Raw genomic sequence first — 19602 nt, 5'->3', positions numbered from 1 at the left:
GTCGATACATCTCCCTGACGGCGCACTGGGTGAACCTTGTGGAGCCTGGCAGCGACTCCTCACCGGCTACGGCGCGGGTGTTGCCCACACCGCAAACTGCTGGACCGGCGTCCCTCAGAGATAACAGCAGCACCTACCTCGACTCTGACTCCTTCTCCTCCAACGCCTCTCAAAGCGGTACCTCATCCGGCATCGGTAACCCAGCAATAGGGTCGTCGTGGAAGCAGTGCAGCACAGCTGTTGCCATGCGTCAGCAAGCCTTACTGAAGTTGATCTGCCTTGGAGATAAGCAGCACACCGGTGAAGAAATTTGGAAGGGAATCAAGGAACAGATTTGTGGCTGGCACCGCTGGACCTGAAACCAGGCATGGTTGTGTGTGACAATGGGAGCAATCTCATTCGCGCTTTAAATTTGGCTAAGCTGAGACACATCCCTTGCCTGGCACATGTTATGAACCTAGTTGTTCAGCGGTTCCTGAGGACATACCTAGGCGTGGCAGATCTTCTGCTGAAGGTGCGACGAGTGGCCAAATATTTCCGAAAGTCCAGTACCGCTTCGGAGGGACTCACCAAGATGCAGGAGCGGTTCAATCTACCGAACCATCGCTTGGTGTGTGACGTACCCACGCGCTGGAATTCGACGCTGCACATGCTAGCACGCTTTTGCGAGCAGAAGAGTGCAGTGGTCCAGTACATGACGGCGCAGTACCGAGGCGCATCCGGACAGCTACCAAGCTTCTCTGGATCTGATTGGGCCACCATGTTGGACCTCTGCCAAGTCCTCCAAAATTTTGAGCAATCTACGTTGCTTGTGAGCGGTGACAACTCTTCACTCAGCATTACGATACCACTGCTGTGTTTGCTGAAAAAATCAATGCTGCAGATCAAGGAAGCCGCAGTCAGGATGCAAGTGGGGGAATCTCAAGAGGACAACGATCAGCGTGATGATGATACCAACATCAGGCAATCTGCCTCAGGAAACGCTGGTCCTCCCAGCTATGCTGAAGAAGAGGACGAGGAACAGCTGGAGTTGGAGCAGGACTTGGACGCCCCCACTGCCGAGGGACAGAGCGGTGCACGTTGGACTTCCACAATTCAGCGGGAATGGACAGCAGAAGAAGACGAGGAAGAAGGTGGGCGACGGCGTGATGCTGGTGATGATGATGAGGGTGCGTCAAGCTCAGAAGAACATGATGAGGATTCTGTTAGGACTGTGGCAGACATGGCTCAATTCATGCTAGACTGCATCGAACACGACCCACGCGTTGTTCGAATTATGGACGACGTGGATTACTGGGTTTATACCCTTCTGGATCCATGGTACAAAGACAATGTTCCCAAACTCATTGGAGAAACTGTCAGACAGGTCAAAATGGAAGAATACCAGCAGGCCCTTGTGGAGACATTAGAGAGGAGATTGACATCCTCCTCCTCTAGCCAGTTCCACGCCAACAGACTGACTTCCGCAATGGTATCGGCAGTGTCCTTGGAGTGGCAAAATTTTCTGACACCCATGCAGCAGCCCACAGAACAGCAATCGCCCAGTTCCACCTCTAACACCGCTCGCCTGCAGAAGATGGTCAAGGACTACATGTCAGATGGCGTAGCTGTGTTGAACAATCCATCTGCACCCTTCAACTATTGGGTCTCTAAGCTACACACCTGGCACAAACTGTCAATGTACGCAATAGAGGTGCTGGCTTGTCCTGCAGCCAGCGTTATGTCCGAACGCTGTTTCAGTGCTTCCGGAGGCATCGTTACAGATCAGCGTATTCGCCTCTCCACAGCAAATGCAGACCGTCTGACACAAATTAAAATGAATCACTCGTGGATTGGAAACGACTACGCAACACTCCCCGACCCCGACCAAGGACCATGAACATCTGTGATGGCTTAGTGTTGCCACTTTCCGGAATATCTCTTTTCTATTTTATTAATCACTGCATGGCGACAAAACTCATTGCTTTGCTTTGAAAATAATACAAGATTGTTGTTACCTGTGCCCAAAAAAACTGACATTTTCCGCATTTAAAAGACATTTTTCCTTTGAAACTTAAAAATCGTTTTTCTCAAAAACTATAAGGTCCTTTCGGAAAAAAATAGTTTCCTCTTATACCCACCCCCCCTGTCCACATACCCTGAAAATTTGGTGTATTTTACATGTAAGGAGGCTTTGCAAAGCAGAAAAGTTCGGGTCCCCATTGACTTCCATTATGTTCAGGGTTCGGCACGAACGTACCGAACATCGGGACACCGTTCGGCGAATGTTCACGAACGCGAACATCTGGATGTTCGCCCATCACTACATATAGACAGTCATACGAGACACATGCTGGGTGCAGGGCTGTGTGGTGAGTCAACACATTGGCTTAAGACTTTACCAAATCCAATGCTCCAATATGGGGAAGCTTCGCTGTTTGCTGTGATTTTTTTTTGTTTTTTAAGTGTGGTGTCACAGTTCACTCATCTCTTCAACCACAAGAAAAGCCCAGGAGTAGTCTTAGCTACCATAATATCTATGTTACGACAGGGCCCTTATTACACTTTCTCTTACAGGGCTATGGAAACCGTTTTGCCCATGCGATAAAGCAAGGTGCAAAAATGAAATCATGCCTAGCAGCGGATGGTTTTGATCTGTCAACCTCTGGGTTATTGGCTCCACACACTCCTGCTGCACCACTCTGCAGTCTGCTTACATTTGTATACAATCTTCAGGGTACATTAGTTCCCTTCACAAAACCACCCCTGGGTGGGCTTGAACCACCAACCTTTTGGTTAACAACTGAATGCACTAATCAATCATGCCACAGAGACTAGCTGAGCCTGTTGCTGCTACATAATTTTATGGGGATGTATGTGTGTCTCTTGGAGGGAGGAAGTAAGTCTGCTCCAAGAAGTTTAATGCCACTTTTACCTACAACAAAGCATTCCCTTTGAAGCAGCAGAGTGGTGCAGTGGAAGTGTGCTGGGCGTGTAATGCAGAGGTTGATGGATCAAAACCATCCTCTGCTAGGTATGATTTCATTTTTGCACCTTGCTTTATCGCATGGGCAAACCGGTTTCCATAGCCCTGTAAGAGAAAGTGTAATAAGGGCCCTGCCGTAACAAAAAAAAAACAGCAAACAGAGAAGCTTCCCCATATTGTTACACTACTATCTATGTTACAGCAAGGCCATAATGACACTTTCTCTTACAGGGCTATGGAAACCTTTTTGCTATTGAACCTGTAATCCGGGTCCGGTTATCTGGGTCGGTGGTGAAACTATCTGCAGATAGCTATCCGGATATCTGCACAACTATCTGGAATCCGGATCCGACCCAGATAGTGGGAAAAGGTTGGATACCCGGGTTAATCCGGGTACCCGGGATTTGGATGAGCATCCCTGTATATGTATATATATATATATATATATATATATATATATATATATATATATATATATATATATATATATATATATATATATATTTATTTTATTTTTTTTCTTACTTGCAATAGTGTATATTCAATGAAATTGTGACCAGTAATCAATGTAAGGCAGAATTTCTGGAACAATTTTTATCAATTTCATTTGTAACTGTAATTATAAACCGTAATTTCGTGATTGCACATTATTTTGTGTAATTTTGCGCCAATTTTAGCGGTTAAAAGCGAAGCCCCCATACAAAATTGCTAAGTATGTAAAGAGAAATAGTGGGAACAAGTAAAAAAAAAAAAATATATATATAATTTTTTTCAGAAAGACTTCAGTTTTTGAGAAAATTGATCTTTAAAAATTTAATAATTTAGGAAATACAAAGTCAGCAAGCAAGGAGTAGTCAATCACAGTCCATGGTCATAAACAATAGATCATAGTTGCGTGGTACAGTTTCAGCAGGCTAAGTGCATCCAATAACAATCCGAGGTCATACACAAGGGTCCAAAAGGCAAGGTACAGATGGTAAGGCAAGACAAGATCAAGACAAGTCCAAATTGGTCCAGGTGGCAATCCAAAATGTAATCCAGAGAACAAGCAAGGTCGTAACGAGAAATCCACAGAGAATACAGCACCCAGCAGTAACCCAAGGGTAATAAACGCTATAACAGGACGGGTTCAAAGATCAGGAAGTGCTTTTATACACATGTGAGAAAACGCGGAAGAGCCGCCGCAAGTACTCAGAGTGAGGCGGCTGATTCCGCGTCCAACATGCAGGGGCACGCGTCCACTGGCCGGGCGGAGCGCGGAGAAACCGCCGCATGCCCTGTGGACAGGGCGGCGGAATCCGCGTCCGACGCGGCAGTCTGTGCGCATGGGCCTGATACTGACAGTGTGGTTGAACGCGGGGAAACCGCCACATGCTCGGATGGCGGTGTGGCTGCCCCCGCGTTCAAGCCGGCGGATACATTGCAAGATATGTCTGGTATGGCTGGGACTGATAGTCCACACAGGTTCAGAAAGACGCGCGCGCGCGCTGAGAGGCAGAGTTTATATGACAGCCAGAAGAGAGTCAGCTGACCCAGCTGGTCAGCTGACGCTTTCAGTAGTTCTCATTGGTCCAGCACTTAGGGGAGGCGCTAGAGAGCGCTTGAGTATATATACTGGGTGCTGGTCATTTCTCTGGTGTCTGTCGTTGCGATCACTACGTGGTAGCACTCAGACCTTGTCAGTATCTGTGTTTATCTAGTCAGTTTCCTAGGTGTTCCTAGGTAGTCACAAGACGATGATTGACGCCTTGTCTGGGTCTTTACAAACCCTCCAGACGGCTGTGGATGAGGTGCGATCCCCTCCTAGCTCTGATATACGTATGCCTATACCTGAGAAATTTTCTGGTCACAGATCTGACTTCCAAAATTTTAGAAGTAGAGTGTTATCTTACTTTGAGTTGAGACCTAGATCCTCAGGAACTATGGCCCAGAGGGTCAAGTTTATTAAGACTTTGTTATCAGGAGATTCCCAAACTTGGGCGTACAGTCTACCCGCCGGAGATTTAGCCTTAACCTCCGTAGTCGAATTTTTTAAAGCTATAGCAATCATTTACGACGACCCAGACATTGCCTCGACTTCTGAGCGGAAGCTCAAGTTGTTGCGGCAAGGCAAGAGTCCGGACGTGGAGTACGCAGCTGAATTTAGGAGGTGGTCAGTTTCAGCCAGGTGGGACACCTATGCTCTTTTAGACTGTTTTCTATCAGGATTATCAGATGAAGTCTCTGACCTTATGTTAAGTCAGCCTGAACCTAAAACCGTTGATGAGGCCATCTCTTCGGCCATCTCTTCGGCCATTAAGATCGACCGTAGGTTACGCTATCAAAGGCAGACTCGGGGTAGAAATCAGGTAAAGATGGTGTCCTACGCTGCACCTCCTGTGACTCCACCTCCTCCCGTTTCACCTCCACCTGAGCCAATGCAGATTGGTTGGTCAAGATTGTCCCAGGTGGAGCGGAGACGCAGGATTTCGGAACAGTTGTGTCTGTAATGTGCCGAGGGGGGTCATAGAGTACGGAATTGCCCAAAGAAGTCGGGAAACGCTACTGCCTAGGAGTAGTTGGGGGTAATACCCTAGGCATACAATTTTTACCCCTAGAAGATAAACGATTACTTCTTCCTTGTACGATTACATGGGAGAATAAATCTGAGGCCTCTGAGGCCTTTGTTGATTCAGGCTCGGCAGCCAATTTCATGGATTACGAATTTGCTAAAAGATTGGGTATTCCTCTCACACCAGTGGAACCACCCATCCAGGTTACGGCAGTGGATGACTCCCCCCTGCAACGAAACCGTCCTCTGTCTCAGACACCAGAGGTGGAAGTCACTATAGGGGTACTGCATAGAGAGAAGTTGCAGTTTTTTGTGTTACACATGACAACCTCTACAGTCATCCTTGGCATGCCATGGCTACACCTTCACTCCCCTCAGATAAATTGGGCCACGGGTCAGCTAACGAGCTGGTCAGCCCATTGTTTCCACCACTGTTTGGTGAAGGTGGCCTTGGGGCAGACCAGGATTCATGTGGAGGGAGTACCAGAACAATATTCGGAGTTTTCGGATATGTTTTGTCCCAAAGCCGCTGATAAGTTACCTCCACATCGCCCTTTCGATTGTCCTATTGATCTCCGATCTGGTTGTATGCCCCCTAGAGGTCATCTCTACAATTTGTCTGGGCCAGAGAAAGTGGCCATGCAGGAGTACATTCGTGAAAATTTAGCCAAGGGGTTCATTCGCCCTTTCCGGTCGCCTGCTGGCGCAGGTTTCTTTTTTGTTAAGAAGAAAGACGGAGGTCTACGGCCGTGTATTGATTACCGAGGTCTGAATAAGATTACAGTAAAGAATCGCTATCCATTACCTTTGATAGACGATTTATTCACGCAGGTCACTAACGCTAAGATGTTCTCGAAATTGGATTTGCGGGGGGCATACAACCTGGTGCGAATTAGAAAGGGAGATGAATGGAAGACGGCCTTTAACACGCCCGACGGGCATTACGAGTACCTGGTGATGCCCTTCGGGCTGTGTAACGCCCCGGCCATTTTTCAGGAACTAATTAATGAGGTATTCAGGGAGGTGTTGGGCAAATTTGTTCTAGTATACCTAGATGATATACTTATTTTCTCAAACAACCTCTCTGAGCACAGGACACACGTCAAGTTTGTGCTGAATAAGCTAAGACTGAACATGCTTTACGCCAATGTAACAATACTGCCGGCCTCTCATGCCTGCTATGAGTCGGGCGCTTCCGGCTTGCGTGCCACGCCGCCTCAGCCTGCAGCAACAGGCAGAAGTATGCGTTCCAGAGGACGCGCGGGACATACGCGTCCGACCTATGGGAACAGGCGGCGGGTGTTCCGGAAGTGACGCGACGGAATGTCGCGTCTGACGCGGCGGAAATTACGCATGCGGAGGCCTTATAAGGGTTTCCGGGACGCGGCTGCACGCCTGTTATAGCGTGTATTTTGCCGCTTGTAGGTAGTGTTAGCCATACTTCTGTGTTTATACTGTACCTGTCTTGTAGTGGTAGCCTTGCTCCATTGTTCGTACTGTACCTATCTAGTCACTGGGGTCTAGGGTCAGTGAGGCGTGTGGCTTGTTCAGCCTTGGCTCTGGTTGCTGACCCAGTCCCAGGCCTGGTCCGTATATCTGCCTATCTGATACCAGTGTATGACCCGGATTGCATTAAGACCACTCTCTGTCTAGTCCCTTGTACCGCAGCCATCTGATACCAGTGTATGACCCGGATTGTATTAAGACCACGCTCTGTCTAGTCCCTTGTACCGCAGCCATCTGATACCCGTGTATGACCCAGATTGTTTAGACCATTCTCTGCCTCGCCCTTTTGTACCTTGGCTACTGACTCACATTACCCCAGCCGGTATCAGGCTGCCACCTGTCCTCCCGCAGCTAGTAGGGCAGGAGGTGGGGCCATAAGTGACACGCGGTAGGCCGACCGTCACATTATAACAGGCCCACATTTTATCCTTAGGGGATATATATATTTACACTCCACCATGGAGGATTTGCAGAGGCAGATAGACCAGCTGTCTGCTATGGTCAAGGGTCTCGCCGACATGGTGACCCCATTAGCACAGGCCACGGCCGCGGCCATTCCTCTGGGAGATGAGCCAGAGGATGCTGCTGACCCCCCTCCGGTTCCGCCGGTTCCACCGCCTGTCTTACCGGTCGTACCGGTCGTCCCAGTTGCATCCGTGGCTGAACCTAAACTTCCACTCCCGGAGAAGTTCTCCGGAGACCGGAGCACATTTAGCAATTTTATGAATTCTTGTATGATGTATTTCTTTGTAAGGCCGCAGGCCACGGGGACGGAGACTCAGAGGGTGGCCCTGGTGATCTCGCTGCTACAAGGGGATCCACAGGCATGGGCCTATAGCCTTCCTCAGGGGCATCCCGCTCTCGCCTCGGTGGAAGAATTCTTCCAGGCAATGGGCGTGCTGTACTCAGACCCTGACATCACCACCACCGCTTCCCATAAGATCAGGGCCTTAAAACAAGGGAAAAACATGGCGGAGGTGTACGCGTCAGAATTTAGGAGGTGGTCAGTGGCCTCCAGATGGAACGATCCAGCATTGGTGGATCAGTTCAACTTTGGGTTGTCTGAAACAGTTAAAGACCACCTGATCAACTACCCTCCGGCCGAGACACTGGACGAGGCTATCACCCTTGCCATCAGGGTGGATCGCCGGATTCGGCAGAGATGCTCAGAGCGGTCAGGCGCGGGAAGTGTTGCACCCGTGGTGGCGGGCTTGCTCAGCCCATCAATGCCGCCCGAGGAACCCATGCAGATCGGAGCTTCCAAGCTGTCCGCCGCGGAGAAGACACGCAGGCGAACCCAAGGGCTGTGCCTTTACTGTGGGGGTGCCGGTCACATGGTCCGTACCTGCCCCGAGAAGAAGTCGGGAAACGCCAGCGCCTAGATGAGTTGGAGGAAGTTCATCCAGGCGGGCAGGTAATTCCTCTGAAAGAACAACGTTTTCTTGTACCCTTTAGTCTTGACTGGAAGGGAAAAGGGGTGACCGGGCAGGCTTTCATTGACAGCGGGGCTGCTGGGAACTTTCTTGATCTATCTGTGGCCGCACGGCTAAATATTCCCTCGTTGCCTCTCCAAAGCCCCTTACGAGTCACGGCCATCGACGACTCGCCGTTGGAGTTAGTCACTCCTGTGGCAAGGACCCCAGAGTTGCACCTAAAAGTCGGGGCTCTGCATGCAGAGAAGATAACGTTCTTCCTGTTGAACATGCCATCCACACCCCTGGTACTCGGGTTGCCGTGGCTGAGGCAACACAACCCGGTGTTGGATTGGTGCACGGGGCAACTCGTTAGTTGGTCAGGGTTCTGTCACCAGAATTGCCTTTCGACACTCCCTATCCTTAGCACCCAGGTGATTTCGTCGCAGGTGCCCGGGCACTACAAGGAATTCGCCGACGTATTCTCACCCCAGGCTGCGGAGAAGCTGCCGCCGCATCGCCCCTACGACTGCCCGGTAGATCTGTTACCGGGAACCATGCCTCCTCGGGGTCATCTGTACAGCTTGTCAGGCCCTGAGCGCACAGCGATGCGGGAGTATATTCGAGAGAACCTGGAAAAGGGGTTCATCCAGCCCTCTAGCTCTCCAGCAGGGGCGGGATTTTTCTTCGTAGAGAAGAAGGATGGCGGGCTCAGACCCTGTATCGATTATAGGGGTCTGAACGCTATCACCATAAAAAACCGCTATCCTCTTCCACTAATAGAGGATCTGTTTGGCCAGGTGGCCGGGGCCCGGGTGTTCACGAAACTGGATCTGAGAGGGGCGTACAACCTCATTCGCATTCGGCAGGGGGATGAATGGAAGACTGCGTTCAATACTCACGATGGGCATTATGAGTATTTGGTGATGCCATTTGGGCTCTGTAACGCCCCCGCAGTCTTCCAAGAATTCGTGAACGACATTTTTCGGGACTTCCTCGGGAAATTCGTCATCGTCTATTTAGATGACATCCTCATCTATTCCCCGACTGTCGCGGAACATCGACACCATGTTTGCAGGGTGCTACAGAAGTTGAGGGAAAATCGCTTGTACGCCAAGCTTGAGAAATGTATTTTCGAGGTCAACCAGGTACCGTTTCTGGGGTACGTGGTATCAGATTCTGGGCTGACCATGGACGCGGCTAAGGTGTCCGCAGTCCTCAACTGGCCACAACCCGGCAATCTCAAGGCTCTCCAGAGGTTCTTGGGATTCGCCAACTACTATAGGAGGTTTATCCAGGGATACTCATTGAAGGTGGCCCCATTGACCGATCTGACTAAAAAGGGAGCTGATCCCAGTCAGTGGTCACCTCAAGCTCAGTTGGCCTTCAAGAGCCTAAAAGAAGCCTTTTGCTCTGCTCCCATTCTCACGCATCCAGACGTCACCCGTCCCTTCATAGTGGAGGTGGATGCCTCTGAGGTTGGAGTGGGAGCGGTCCTCTCTCAGTACTCGGGGAGCCCCGAAAAACTACACCCTTGTGCCTATCTGTCTAAGAAATTTTCCCCGGCGGAGCGGAACTACGACATCGGGAACAGGGAGTTATTGGGAATTAAGTGGGCATTTGAGGAGTGGAGGCAATGGCTAGAGGGGGCTACTCACCCTATCACCGTGTATACAGATCATAAGAATCTGGAATACATCGAGTCCGCTAAGAGGTTGACCCCCAGACAGGCCAGGTGGGCACTATTTTTCTCCCGGTTTCGTTTCACTATCACTTACAAACCAGGCCCAAAGAATGTGAAAGCCGACGCCTTGTCACGCGCATTTAGGCCTAGTACAGTTGAGACCCGGGTTCCTGAACCGATAGTGTCCCCCCAATGTTTTGTTGCTACTCTGACTACTTCCGTACCAGAAACAGACTTAATGAACCTTCTTTCTTCCTGTCAAGGTGAAGCTCCGTTGGGAAAACCTGCCGGTCGGATGTACGTTCCACCCCAGTGGAGGCTCAAGGTCTTACAGCAGTTCCATGAAGACAAGGCGGCCGGTCACCCAGGGGAAAGCAAGACCAGGGAACTACTGTCACGTTGGGTATGGTGGCCATCGTTGACTCGGGATTCTAAGGCGTTCGTGAGGGAATGTGCCACTTGTGCCCGCAGTAAAGCCTCTCGGACTGCGCCCAGTGGGCTTTTGCGGCCCTTACCCATTCCATCTCGACCTTGGTCTGAAATTTCCATGGACTTTATTGTGGATCTTCCTGCCTCCAATGGGTACACCGTTGTTTGGGTCACTGTAGACCGTTTTAGCAAGATGGCCCATCTTGTTCCGTTGATTAAATTACCTTCAGCAAAAGAGTTGGCTGAGCTTTTTATTTTCCATGTGTTCAGGCTTCATGGAGCACCAGATCGAATTGTCTCCGACAGGGGAGTTCAATTCGTCTCTCGGTTCTGGCATGCCTTTTGTTCTCGACTGGGAGTTACCTTATCCTTTTCATCGGGATTTCACCCCGAAACTAATGGCCAGACCGAGAGACTAAACCAGTCGGTAGAACAGTACCTGCGTTGCTATGTAGCTGGCAATCAGGAAGAATGGGCGGCATACCTCCCGTTCGCGGAATTTGCCCTGAACAACCAGGTGGGTTCTTCTGCGGGCATGTCCCCATTTCAGGTGGTTACGGGACTGAGTCCCAGGTTTTCTCCACTTTCAGGAGTTCCTTCGAATCTTCCCGCGGTTGAGAATTGGGTCACTCACATGGCGGAGGTATGGGAACAGGTTCGGGGAAACTTGAGCAAGGCGGTAGACAAGCAGAAACGCGCCTTTGACAAGCGTCGGTCACGGGAACCGGACTTGTCTCCTGGGGATCTGGTTTGGGTGTCCACCAAGAACATCCCATTGCGGCAGCCCACGCCCAAGTTAGGTCCACGATTTATCGGACCGTTCCCTGTCATTAGGAAGTTGAATGAAGTGGCCTATAAGGTCAAGTTACCTGACTCTCTCAAAGTCGGGAATTCGTTTCACGTATCCTTACTGAAACCAGTAAAAGGGTCTCAGACCACCGCGTCCCCGCCACCTCCCGTGTCAGTGTTAGGGGAGACAGAATACGAAGTGGAGAGAATCTTGGATTCAAGAAGGGTTAGAAACTCGCTGCAGTACCTGATCGACTGGAAAGGGTACGGACCGGAGGAGAGGTGCTGGATTCCGGCAAGGCAGGTACATGCCCAAGATTTGGTTCGGGAATTTCATGCTAATTTCCCCAGCAAACCAGGGGTAGAGTGCCCGGAGGGCACTCCTCAGGGGGGGGGTAGTGTAACAATACTGCCGGCCTCTCATGCCTGCTATGAGTCGGGCGCTTCCGGCTTGCGTGCCACGCCGCCTCAGCCTGCAGCAACAGGCAGAGGTATGCGTTCCAGAGGACGCGCGGGACATACGCGTCCGACCTATGGGAACAGGCGGCGGGTGTTCCGGAAGTGACGCGACGGAATGTCGCGTCTGACGCGGCGGAAATTACGCATGCAGGGGCCTTATAAGGGTTTCCGGGACGCGGCTGCACGCCTGTTATAGCGTGTATTTTGCCGCTTGTAGGTAGTGTTAGCCATACTTCTGTGTTTATACTGTACCTGTCTTGTAGTGGTAGCCTTGCTCCATTGTTCGTACTGTACCTATCTAGTCACTGGGGTCTAGGGTCAGTGAGGCGTGTGGCTTGTTCAGCCTTGGCTCTGGTTGCTGACCCAGTCCCAGGCCTGGTCCGTATATCTGCCTATCTGATACCAGTGTATGACCCGGATTGCATTAAGACCACTCTCTGTCTAGTCCCTTGTACCGCAGCCATCTGATACCAGTGTATGACCCGGATTGTATTAAGACCACTCTCTGTCTAGTCCCTTGTACCGCAGCCATCTGATACCCGTGTATGACCCAGATTGTTTAGACCATTCTCTGCCTCGCCCTTTTGTACCTTGGCTACTGACTCACATTACCCCAGCCGGTATCAGGCTGCCACCTGTCCTCCCGCAGCTAGTAGGGCAGGAGGTGGGGCCATAAGTGACACGCGGTAGGCCGACCGTCACAGCCAAATTGGAGAAATGCATCTTTGAGAAAACTTCTGTTGCTTTTTTGGGGTACATAATTTCCACCTCGAGTCTTTTGATGGATCCTGCTAAGGTCTCTGCTGTATTAGAGTGGCCTCAGCCAGTGGGCCTGAAATCCCTTCAGAGATTTTTAGGATTTGCTAATTACTATAGAAGGTTCATAAAGGGATATTCCACTGTCATAGCACCCCTTACCAGTCTCACTAAAAAAGGGGCAGATACTAAACACTGGTCCCCAGAGGCTCTGGTTGCTTTCTCCACTTTAAAAGAGCTGTTTTGCTCTGCGCCCATTTTGAGACACGTAGACACCTCTTTCCCCTTCATTGTTGAGGTAGATGCCTCAAAGGTTGTAGTAGGGGCGGTGCTGTCTCAGCGTTCTGGGTTGCAGGGAAGATTACACCCGTGTGCCTATTTTTCACGTAGGTTTTCACCAGCAGAGAAAAACTACGATATAGGCAACAGGGAACTGCTGGCGATTAAATTGGCCTTCGAAGAATGGCGCCATTGGCTAGAAGGAGCAGAACATACTATTACGGTTTACACAGATCACAAAAATTTGGAATACATTGAGGGGGCTAAGAGATTGAGCCCCCGTCAGGCTCGGTGGGCTTTGTTTTTCTCGAGATTTAGGTTTATAATTACGTACACTCCCGGTAGTAAAAATGTTAAGGCAGATGCCCTGTCCAGATGCTTTGAGCCAGAGACAGCACAGCCCTCAGACCCAGAGACTATTATTCCACAGAAGATTGTATTGGCAGTCACGGAAACTTGGAAAGACTGGAGGGAGACTTTGGGTCCTTTTCAACAGGATGTTCCTGAGGGGAAGCCAGAGGGGGTTATGTTTGTGCCACTACCCTTTCGCCTCCAAATATTGCAAATGTTCCACTCGCACAAGAATGCTGGACATCCTGGGGCCTCTAGAACACAGGATTTGGTTGCTAGGTGTGCTTGGTGGCCTTCTTTGGCAACAGACTGCAAGGAGTATGTAAGAGAGTGTGCAGTATGTGCAAAAAGTAAACCCTCCCGTCTGGCACCTGTAGGAACGTTGCAGCCTTTGCCCACCCCGAGTGAACCGTGGACCCACTTGTCCATGGATTTTGTGGGGGAACTTCCAAAGTCTGAGGGCATGTCGGTCATTTGGGTGGTAGTCGACCGTTTCAGTAAAATGGCCCATTTTGTGCCCTTGAAAGGACTCCCCTCGGCCCAGGAACTGCCCGATCTTTTCATCATCCACGTTTTCCGACTACATGGTATTCCGGAAAACATAGTGTCAGATCGGGGAGTCCAATTTATTTCTAGATTTTAGAGGGCATTTTGCCATCAAATGGGCATGGAACTGTCATTTTCATCGGGCTACCACCCACAGACCAATGGTCAGACTGAGCGAGTTAATCAGTCATTAGAACAGTTTTTAAGATGTTATGTTGCGGATGCGCAAGACGATTGGGTCAAGTTCTTGCCGTTAGCAGAATTTGCGCACAATAATTTGAAAAGCTCTTCCTCTGGATTTTCGCCATTTCAGGTGGCGACTGGAAAGTTGCCCAAGTTCTCCCCATTGCCAGTAGCTTCCACTCCGTTTCCAGCTCTGGAGGCTTGGCAAAAATCATTTAAGGACAATTGGGAGATTGTAAAGAATAATTTGGAAAGAGCTTTTCAAAGTCAGAAAGGTCAAGCTGACAAAAGACGGTCTTTAGAGGGGAAGTTCCGACCAGGAGATTTGGTCTGGGTGTCCACACGTCATTTGACCCTGAAACAACCCTCGGCCAAGTTGGGTCCCAGGTTTGTGGGTCCTTTTCCAGTTACCAGGAAGATCAATAATGTTACTTATGCCGTTGATCTTCCTGCCAGCATGCGTGGGGTTAGGTCCTTTCATGTGTCCCTGCTTAAACCCGCAGTCCATGTAGGTGCCACTCCTCCTCCTCCTGTGATGGTAGATGACCAACCTGAGTACGAAGTAGAGAAAATTTTAGACTCACGTTTAGTACAGAACTCAGTACAGTATCTAGTTCACTGGAAAGGGTATGGTATTGAGGAAAGAACATGGGTACCTGAATGTCGCATGCATGCGGACAAATTGAGAAGGGAGTTCCACGCTTTGTATCCTGAGAAACCTGGTAGGAGCTGTCCGGAGTCCACTCCTCAGGGGGGGGGGTACTGTGAGAAAACGCGGAAGAGCCGCCGCAAGTACTCAGAGTGAGGCGGCTGATACCGCGTCCAACATGCAGGGGCACGCGTCCACTGGCCGGGCGGAGCGCGGAGAAACCGCTGCATGCCCTGTGGACAGGGCGGCGGAATCCGCGTCCGACACGGCAGTCTGTGCGCATGGGCCTGATACTGACAGTGTGGTTGAACGCGGGGAAACCGCCGCATGCTCAGATGGCGAGGCGGCTGCCCCCGCGTTCAAGCCGGCGGATACATTGCAAGACATGTCTGGTATGGCTGGGACTGATAGTCCACACAGGTTCAGAAAGACGCGCGCGCGCGCGCTGAGAGGCAGAGTTTATATGACAGCCAGAAGAGAGTCAGCTGACCCAGCTGGTCAGCTGACATTTTCAGTAGTTCTCATTGGTCCAGCACTTAGGGGAGGCGCTAGAGAGCGCTTGAGTATATATACTGGGTGCTGGTCATTTCTCTGGTGTCTGGCGTTGTGATCACTACGTGGTAGCACTCAGACCTTGTCAGTATCTGTGTTTATCTAGTCAGTTTCCTAGGTGTTGATGACCAGGGAGCTCACACCTTAGCTTAGTCATTGTTGATTATTTGTTATGACCTTCTGCTTCCCTGACTATTCTTCTGATCTCTGATTTTGTACCTTTGCCATTCTGATACTCCGTTGCCAAACTCTGCTTGTCTTTAGATTCTGCATCTGTCTCCTGATTCTGTACCTTATCTGTCTGTGTGTTAACGACCTGGCCTGCCCGACCTCGAGAACTATCTTCTCAGTTAGAGATAGTTCACAGAGCTGTCAGTGACACTCCTCATTGGTGTCACTCACGTTCTGTCCTTCCCACTCTCAGCTTGACTCCTCCCCCGGGAGCGTCCAGGCTAACGGAAGGAACTTGTATTTGTGTAGTACTCCTTACTGCTTCTGTACCTGCTCCTGAGGTGCAGTCCTCAAAGTATTACTGTTGCACCAAACACTCACTTGTCACTCAGGTGTCCAGAGGTTAGTGATATATCTGATTATCGGTGATACTGCAGATCATCAATAATCTGGTATATATCTGCATTCTCGGTGATACTGCAGATCACCGGTAATTAGACCCTCTCTGTGTCACACCGATCATTACAACACACAACTAATTAGCCACACCAAGGAACTACACCTCCCAGCAGCCCTTACAGCCTAAGAATGGCAAATGAAGCTGCTATCACTTTAATTTATTGCTCAGCTGAGCAATCCATATCGTTGCCTGAGCACATAAGAGCAGCTCTGAGCTGCACGCCCGCCTAAGATCACAGGATGAGCACGCACGCTCAGTCACAGCCACAGGGATGCCGCTGCGAGAGACAGAAATGGAAACTCGCCGCCGTGCTCTGCATCTAGAGCTGTCCGAGCCGTCGCTGGATGATCTACTGACAGGTAACATTGTTACATATACAACCAGGTATTGAGAACTTAAACAGGAAGCAGAATACAAGGTCAAGGATGCCGGGTCAAACCAAAGAAATCAAATACTAAAAAGCACAAATTCAGTAATCCCTATCTCCCTTCCCTAGCCATCCACACCCCTCTCTTCTTCCTCCTCCATTCTCCATCCCTACTCCATTCCCACCCACAAAACCAAATCATCTCATTTGCTTTTTTTTTGCTCCTCGACTTCATTGGGTTGGCCAACTAATTGCATGTTATATCTGTTTCTGGTCACCACCTGGGGAAAACCTTACGTGGCATTATAGTTTAGCTCCATTGCCTCCTTTAGGTCTCATTCACATTGCTCTCCGATCACGTTGGCTGTTTTTTGACCCTTTTTTTCGATTTAAGTGCATTGGACGTTTTTGTTAAGCGCTTTTCTAAGCGCTTTTGCAGAGCGATTGTGTTTTTTTCACTTCCTGACCCTAGTCAGGAAGTGAACTCTTTGATCCGTAAAGAATAAATATAATGTATTTATTCTTAAAAACGCAAACGCAATTGCTGCACAAAGCGATTTTGTGAGCGTTTTGCGTTGTTCCTATACCTTTCATTGAGGCAGAATCACCTCAAAAATGGTCCAGGCAACGCTTTTCTGAGCGGAAATGAACCACTCAGATGTGAACTTTCTCATAGAGAATCATTGCACAAGCGCTTTCAGGGCAATTTTGAAAATCGCCAGCTCTTAAAAACTGTCAAAAACGCCCCTAGTGTGAACGAGCCCTTACAAAATATATGAGCTATATATAATTCAATAGACCACTATTACAAATAAGGGTATTATATGTAGGTTTAGAACTACTTGGGACTACTTTGTTTGGGGTTTTTTATTCTGGTGATTTAACTGTTGGTTTCATAATGTTGTTTTTAGTCTCCTAAGAGTCGCAGCAAAATTTAATACAACGTTAGTGCATTAGTCCCCAATGAAGTTCCTACTAGAGATGTCCCGAACGGTTCCAGGCGAACTTTGGGTGGTTCGCCGGCGAAGGCGAACTTTCACGGAAGTTCGATTCGCCCCCATAATGCTCCATTGAGCAGAAATTTGACCCTCTACATCACAGTCAGCAGGAACATTGTCGCCAATCAAACTACACTCACTCCTGGAGCCCCACCCCCCCCCCCCCCCCCCCCTTATAAAAGGCAAGGTTCTCCTGTCGTTTTACTCGCTCGTCCGCCTACAGTAATTAGTTAAGGGACAGCTGCTGACAAACTCTGCTAGGAAGGGTTTAGTTAGGCTCTTGTAGGCTTGTTCCTAGCTGATTGTTATACCTTATATTACTTCCTCCTCCCAGGTCTTGTCTTCCAGGGAATTGTAGTATTTCAAAAGCCAACTTACATTCCTTGGCCGGGAATTGAACCCAGGTCTGAGTGCGTGGTAGGTAGCTCACTTCACCACTATACCACCACCAACACTACATGCTGAAGCCAGCCTAGCATGTACCATTATGATATATCCAAGAGAAAAATGAGCTTGCTTAAGGATTTGTAGTATGTCAAAAGCCAACTCACATTGGCCAGGAATAGAACCCAGGCCTACCGCTCTGTAGGCTGCTATCCTAACCATTATACCACCAACACTACATGCTGAAACTTCTTGGAGCAGACTTACTTTCTCCCTCCAAAAGACACATACATCCCCATAACATCATTTAACAGCAACTGTGTGCACAATCTTTGCAGTACACAGTCTCTGTGGCACAATTGGTTAGCGTGTTTGCCTGTTAACAGAAAGGTTGGTGGTTCAAGCCCACCCAGTCATGTGTGCTTTTGTGTTTAACAGTTGTCCGAAGAGAACCCCAGATAGCCATGTAGATGCATCTCTCTCTCTCTCTCTCTCTCTAGTAGGGATGGTCACTGCTTTCCGCGGAATTGTATTTTTCGCAATTTTGGGTGGAAATTGGTCATTCCATTCCGTTTGGTCAGAACGGAATTGCTTTTTCAATCCGGCAGAATTCCGAAATTGCCTGTGAAATTCTGCTGGTATCTGTTGATGGTTTTAAGCTGAAAATTCACTTCAATGGCATCAAGTCCTAGAGAGAGAGAGAGAGAGAGCTCATTTTTCTCTTGTTTATATCACAATGGTACATGCTAGGCTGGCTTCAGCATGTAGACTTGTAGTGTGTTGTGTTGGTGGTATAATGGTTAGGATAGCAGCCTACCATGCTGTAGGCATGGGTTCGATTCCTGGCCAATGTGAGATGGCTTTTGAAATCCTACAATTCCCTAAGCAAGCTCATTTTTCTCTTGGATATATCATAATGGTACATGCTAGGCTGGCTTTAGCATGTAGTGTTGGTGGTGGTATAGTGGTGAAGTAAGTGAGCTACCTACCACGCACTCAGACCTGGGATCAATTCCTGGCCAAGGTATGTAAGCTGGCTTTTGACATACTACAAATCCTTAAGCAAGCTCATTTTTCTCTTGGATATATCATAATGGTACATGCTAGGCTGGCTTCAGCATGTAGTGTAGTTTCCAAAGAAAAACATCGAAATACCTTACTGATGATTATTGAACTCATTAAAAAGAATCTAAAATGAGAGGGCTATGTGTTTCCTTTTAAAGGAGTTATCAGGGAAATTATCTAAAATGAGGTTTACTCACCTGGGGCTTTCTCCGTCCCCTTGCAGCAGACTGTCCCACGCCGACCGCTCTGTTCCCCGCCGATGTGCCGGTCTCGCTGCTCGGTATTAAGGCCGACCGCGGGGTCGGCCTTACTGCGGCTGTGCGGAGCGCCGCTGTCAATCATGGGCCGGGGCAAACTGCGCAGGCGCAGAACTACTGCACAGTTCGCCGCAGCCCACATGGCGATGATTGACAGCGGCGCTTCGCACAGCCGCAGTAAGGCCGACCCCGCCCGCCTTAATACTGAGCGGCGAGACCGGGACAGCGGTGGGGATCAGAGCGGTCGGCATGGGACAGTCTGCTGCAAGGGGCTGGAGAAAACCCCAGGTGAGTAAACCTCATTTTAGATCATTTCCCTGTTAACTCCTTTAAACAATTTCAGTTGCTTGCTGTCCTGTTAATCTCTTTGGCTGCAGTAGTGGCTGAATCACACACCTGAAACAAGCATGCAGCTAATCCATTCTGACTTCAGTCAGAGCACCTGATCTGTATGCTTGTTCAGGGGCTGTGGCTAAAAGTATTAGAGACACAGGATCAACAGGAGAGTCAGGCAACTGGTATTATTTTAAAAGGAAAAATCCATATCATTCTCAGTTTAGGTTCCCTTTAAATGTATCTGCTCCTAGGCAAGAAAGGTTGGGGGAGGGGCCTGACTGAAATCACAGTCACATGGGGAGGGTGAGTCATGCACCATTAGTGGAATGGGAAACAGTAAATTCGGGCGCCTGAGGCTAGTGGACAAATCGGGCGCCGCCATTCACTTCTATAATAAATATCGTTTAATGGGCGCCCGGTAGGAAAAAAGGGCGCCGGAGAAAACTAACGTTT

This window comes from Hyperolius riggenbachi, chromosome 10, assembly GCF_040937935.1.
Source record: "Hyperolius riggenbachi isolate aHypRig1 chromosome 10, aHypRig1.pri, whole genome shotgun sequence".
NCBI classification, from domain to species: domain Eukaryota; kingdom Metazoa; phylum Chordata; class Amphibia; order Anura; family Hyperoliidae; genus Hyperolius; species Hyperolius riggenbachi.
The sequence above is the reverse complement of the archived record's forward strand: the minus strand, read 5'-3'. Positions refer to the sequence as shown.